Here is a 6,000-nt window from a genome sequence, read left to right on the forward strand (position 1 = left end):
GGAGAGAAAATCAGCAGATTGCCATTGTGCCAAGAATGTGGATAAGTAAAGACATGGTAAAGTAACACATGATAGGAAACACCATCCAGTAATCCACTTTGGCATTCATGGTTATGGTATTTCATAATGCAAGAGGAAGCACTGGTCATTAATGGGACAAAAGACTGCTAAATGATTAAAGGAACACATACACAATCAGTAAAGAACTAAAATGGAAGCTACAAAGAAAACCAATGTCTTATGAGAATTTTAGTATTCTGTGATTTCACCAAAAGAAGCAAGGATAGAAGGGACAAATTATAAGAGGAAAAATACTAATTTTATAAATAAAATCTGTAATATTTTCTAAAAACACATTCTAGATACATGGATACGATGTTCATAGGATGAGTTTTGGTGACCTCTTCCTTCATTCACAATATTTTTAACATTGGCAATTAAAGGAGACAAACTTAATTTTTACTTTGATACTGTGGTTCATTTCAATTGAGCTAGCAGCAAAGTACATGCAAAATCTAAACAGAAGACTTCAATAAAATGCTTGAGATAATCATGGCATATCTAGCTCATGTAGGGCTCCACTGTGGAAACACACATTATTTATCAGTTTCACATCTTCCAATGAATTAAAAAAGAGTCTTATCTCTTTTCTTATTTCAATATTTGTTTATCAAGTCCCCATATATTCTAGGTCAGATATTGTGCACTAAAAAACAACAACTAATTATCTTAAAATCCAGAGTGATAAGAAAACTGCACAGTAAATATGCCATAACCAGGCAACAGCAGAAGGTAAGTTTGTATTTAATTTGCTGTTTGTTACGAGTTGGTAAATGTTTTCTGGCAGGTGTCCTTCAAATTCCAAAAATAATGCATCCATTTTATAGCATTATCTCAATTTCTATTATATTTGTTTATATCTTTGTGGTGAAACCATATTGTTATTAAGGTTATCATTATAATAGAAATTTGTATTAGCTTTTAAAAGCCTGTTCTATTTTATGTGTATATAAATAGGAACATTATGATCACGCATGATTCCCATTTGTCCTTGGTATACTCTTGACATTGCTGTAAATGGAAGCAGAGCACAAAGCCCTTACCAGGGCTTAAAATATTGCCCCTTTGATTGGCTGCACAGAAATCGGTTTTGCTTTTGTCATGCAAAATCTGACCCTGATGGTTCTATACTCCAAAGGTACAAACGCTATGTTCTCTTTACCTTTGACCACCAAGGTGGGTCTCTGTGCATCTGTATTTGTGCAGTGTGGCAGCAGCAAAGCACCCAACATGTGCCAGAGGACTGATTTTTGAGGATTTTGAAGTGCTTAAGAGCAGTGAGATGACCAGTCCCAGGTGCACAGTGGGGAAAAGCAAGGTGTGCTGTCACCTCCAGCAGGTTCCTGAAGGGATGTGTGACACCAAAGGCTCTCCAAGTGTGCAAGCTGGGCTATGATTTATGGAAGTGAAATGCAGAAACCCACTGGTGGGCACTGATGTCTCTCCAGCAACAGGAGTAGCCTAGATTTCCACCCTTAAAGCCAGCCCAGCCTAGATTTCTACCTGTGCTCAAGAGCAGCAGGCCAGGCTGAAGATGGGTGCATGGATCAAGCCAGGGCTGGGCAAGGGAGGCCGGACGTGGTGGAGTACGGGGCACTACTGTGGGAGTACCTGCATACCCAAAAGAGCCTGGGATACACTATATCCTGTCAGCAGAGTGCCACGTACCCTGGCTACATGTGTGCAACACTGGGATGCTCTGACTACACCTGAAACACCCTGAAAGTGCAGAGATAAGGCACTCAGGCAGAATAAAAAATCTTTAAAAATCATAAGCAAGGTGTTTTGTTAATGGAAGTATTTAACACTATGACTCCTGAGAAATCAGACAAGTTCAGATGATTTCCTGTCACCTGATGACCAGCTAACAGCTGTGAGTATTGAGAGCAATTCTTTTTTCTTTTTTCCCAGATAAGATGCAATTTAATTTCAGTGTCTTGAAATGTTTTACAGAGTGCAGTTGTATCTCCTCCTTGCTGACACAACACCCAGTAGTTCAGGGAACACTAGGGTATGTGATTACAGGGCAGATCCCAGTCAGATACACCATATAATTAGGGCTGATGTATGGTGTGCTATGCTCTGAGAAAACCCAGAAGAGTCTGGTCTAAAAAGTTCTCTGAATTGGGGTAATTACAATATTAATCACAATCCATTGAACTAAAGTGGAATTAAATACAAATTTTCTGTTTATATAGTAAATGCTGAATAACAATAAGTTAGCAACAGCATTTTGGTCTGGTTTAACTGCCTAACATCTGGAGAACATTATTACACAGTCATCAGCTATTTGGCCAGTGCCCAATATGAAAGCAGGTTTACCCTTCCTTCTCTAAACATCAGCACAGACATCACAACATCTGCACCAGAACACACACATTTCTCCTTTCTCAAAGCATACTCTTAAATAATTTCAAATATGTAGAATTTAGATGGGATAAGCCACTTGTTTCTGTTTAGAAAGCATGCAAAACTGGATCAAAATAAGAGAGCAATTTTAAATATCTAATTTAAGCAAAGTTCATGCTGCTTATGAGAGCCTGTGGTAAAGGCAGTTGTTCCAGCTATTTAAACAATATGATTACATGGCATTTCACAGGATGGAAGAGACAGATTACCAGAAAGTTGAAAACTGTGTGCCCTTGTTCCTATATAAATATGTACACATAACCTATCACTTGTTACTACCAAATTTATATAAAGTATAATTTGGTCTTTATTACAGTTGCTGAGCCTGAAAAGAACCTCTTTACTTATGAAGAATCCTTTTTTTTTTCCTACAGTAATGAAAAAACACAGTTGTCAGCATAATATCCTGACATTCAGGATGCCAGCCTGTCTATACCAGAGTCAGATGTGAAAATAAATAGATATTAAACTGTCAGTCAATGAAATTACAAAGTCAAGAGCGGCTCTAGCTGCGATTTTGTGCGTTCTGTTTGATGGACACAGGTGTTTAAGTGTTATGAAATCCAGCAGAGCCCCAGAGTGAATAATGCACCTTCCAGCAGTTCTGCCCTAGCCAAAAGAGCTGCAGTGAGCTCCCCTCCCAGCCTGAAGCCCCTAAGCAGTCACGGTGCCCTAAGAAAGGGCACAGAAAGGCCTGCCAGCTTTATCAGAGATAAAGCCCAAGAAGTCTTATGGTCGGTGTTGCAGCATACGTTGAGGAATTGAAGCTACACTCCTCTCAAACTGTGAAGGTTAGTCCCACTGGCTTTGCATACAAATCTAAGGCAGATGCCCAAAATCCACATCATTTATTTATTATTCATAAGGCACTTAAAGTCAATCATCTGTCACTAATAAACATTAACACTATTAAAAATTAATGATCATCCTACAGCATGCTGAGACAGATTCTTCTTTCTGTTTGATGAGTATTGGAGCAAAGTACATCGCTTTCATTTACTGACTCTGAAAGTGTTTATGCTTTGTATAATGCTGCTACTTCAGCTGCTCCTCTGAACACCAGTGACCCCCTTCTCTTGGAAAGCCAAGAAATTATCAGTCTCATGAGAGAAGCTTGAAAGGATAGTTTTAGCTACAAATATGTATTTGCAGAGAAGAAAATAAATCATGGACTCAAGGTTATCACACACAGCACGAGCCTTTGTTATGACAGGGCTTTTTGCCTCCCTTTCCACTTTCTGCTAAACAGTAAGGTCTCTGTGATGGGGGGCACGTGTTCCCCACTGCACAGGGAGGGGGACCTGTGGTAAGTTACTGCACTCAGGTAACACACCACAAGTGGACAATGAGGCTGGAAATAACAGCTCTGACAAGACTACCTGAGAGTCTCACAAGCTGGAACAAGAAAAGGCTTCCTGAAGAGCAACTAAAAAAGGTAACTTCACCAAAGGTCCACACAGTGTCGCAGGGCACTTTCTTCTCTTAGTGGGTGGGAGGCAAAGCCCACTGCTAGAGATGAAGAAACAGCTTGCACCTTAACCCTCAAAAGGACATTCCCTCTAAAAGTAAAAATGATGCTAAACCCTTCATCTTTTGTGTTCACATTTTCAAATATAAATCTTGGGGAATCCCTTTATGCATTGCTGTCTTCTCAGGCAGAACTCATAACTCAGCACTGTTTCCTTACACGTGCTCATCATGTTTTGCCCTACTTCTTATTTTAGCAATTATTTAATTGTGGAAGTGTTGTAACTATATTAAAGGTAATCACTTGATACACAGCTGATTCTGCTAACATGCAGTTAAATAAATCTAACCAAACCTGCATTGAAGACCAGTCGGGAAGTAGAAGAGGGACAATACAATTGTGTGCATCAAATCAAAGCTTCTGTGAGTTATATAAAACCTCAAAAAACAAGCTAAGCTTTAGGTCTCAGTGCTAGTGATATAATGAGAAAACTTGACAAGACAGAAGATATATTAATCTTCCTCTTGCAATTTACAGTCTAATATTTCAGTGCCAAACAATTTTTCATAGAAAAACAGTGACTGTTAAGAAATAGAAAGAGCTTTGTAGAATTAAGTGACTGCAATCATGCTGGTTTTATTACTTACTGATGTTTCACATGAAATAACTAATGAGGATTTGCAAAGAACAGCTACCAGAAATGTAGAAATGTACTGACCAATTGGAAAAACGTGATGCCACAGGACTATACTCCCTCTGCTGAGGACTGAGAAGGGTTTGTGTTCCAAACATTTTACATTCCTGCCAGCTACTGCCATTACAAGTGACACTTGGGGCCAATAGAAAAATGCAGCCATTCAAAAGTAATTCTGCCTTTCAGGATGCAGGAAATCAAGAAAACATGAGAACTCCCTGCAATGTCCCCCAAGAAGACCCAAAGAAGAGTATTTCCAGGTACTGCAGGGCATCAGGGACCAGTTAGTAATTCTCACACCATTTTTACATTTGCACGTCTCCCATCTTTTGCAGAGCCCCACAATGCTGGGCGGCTCCGTGGGAACTGAGACCTGCTCCTGCAATCACACACACCAATAGGCCCCATACAACCTCTGATTAAACACTTTTGAACAGAATTAGGATACACAGCCTTCTGAATCTCAGGCTTAAGACTGTTCTGAGCAATACTTTTTAGTCATGCCACCTTGTCCTGCTCTCCACTGACTTTCATAATTTGTCGAATTTTTATCTGGGAACTCATACACTGACAAGTTACTCTTACAAAGACAGCTGGAATTACAGTCAGGAAAAAGATACATTAAAGCATCATTATTTAAACATAAAAATGCAATGAAACTGTTAACCTTTCCCTAAGGTGAAGGTGTTTATTGCTAAGTTTTTGCAGCACAATTACATTTAAACAGACAAATGCTGACTTAAAATAGAGCTTTATCTTTTTTTAATCTACCTAGGAGAAATGGAAGAAATGTCTTGAAAGTAAGCTGCCTCATATCAAATACTTGACTAAAAGCTTTATTATTAAAAATACTAGAATTTTAAGGATAACTTCGAGGTAAAAAACAGTGCCTTATCTTCCCTTTTTAAATATAAACCACAGAATCATAGATTGGCTTGGGTTGGAAAGCATCTTAAAGATCATTTAGTTCCAATGCCCCTGAAGTGGGCAGAGAACCTTGCACTAGACTGGGTTGCTCAAGGTCCTGTTCAACATGGCTTTGAACACTTCTGTGCATGGAGCATCCACAGCTTCCCTGGGCAACCTGTTCTAATGTCTCACCAACCTCTCAGTAAAGAATTTCCTCCTGAGACCTGATCTAAACCTACCTTCTTTCAGTTTAAAGCAACTACACCTTGTCTTATCGTGCCCTTGTAAAATGCCTTGCACTGACTTTCTGCAGTGTGTAAGCTGTAATTTATATTCACTTCTAATACAAAACCTGATGGTTTTTTACATTATGCTGCAGAAGCCACATTTCCATAGATTTGTTGAAGTTGTCACAAGACAGACCCACCACAGCCCCAAACATATACACAGGGTGGTTCAT

At 39.2% G+C, this 6,000-nt stretch overlaps 1 long non-coding RNA gene across 4 annotated transcripts in view; it reads right to left on the reverse strand.

The window, feature by feature from the left end:
* Positions 1 to 6,000, reverse strand: part of LOC107208015 — an 84,274-nt gene that overhangs the window by 41,599 nt on the left and 36,675 nt on the right. The window lies entirely within an intron of this gene.

The sequence above is a fragment of the Parus major genome, chromosome 8 (assembly GCF_001522545.3).
Source record: "Parus major isolate Abel chromosome 8, Parus_major1.1, whole genome shotgun sequence".
NCBI lineage: Eukaryota > Metazoa > Chordata > Aves > Passeriformes > Paridae > Parus > Parus major.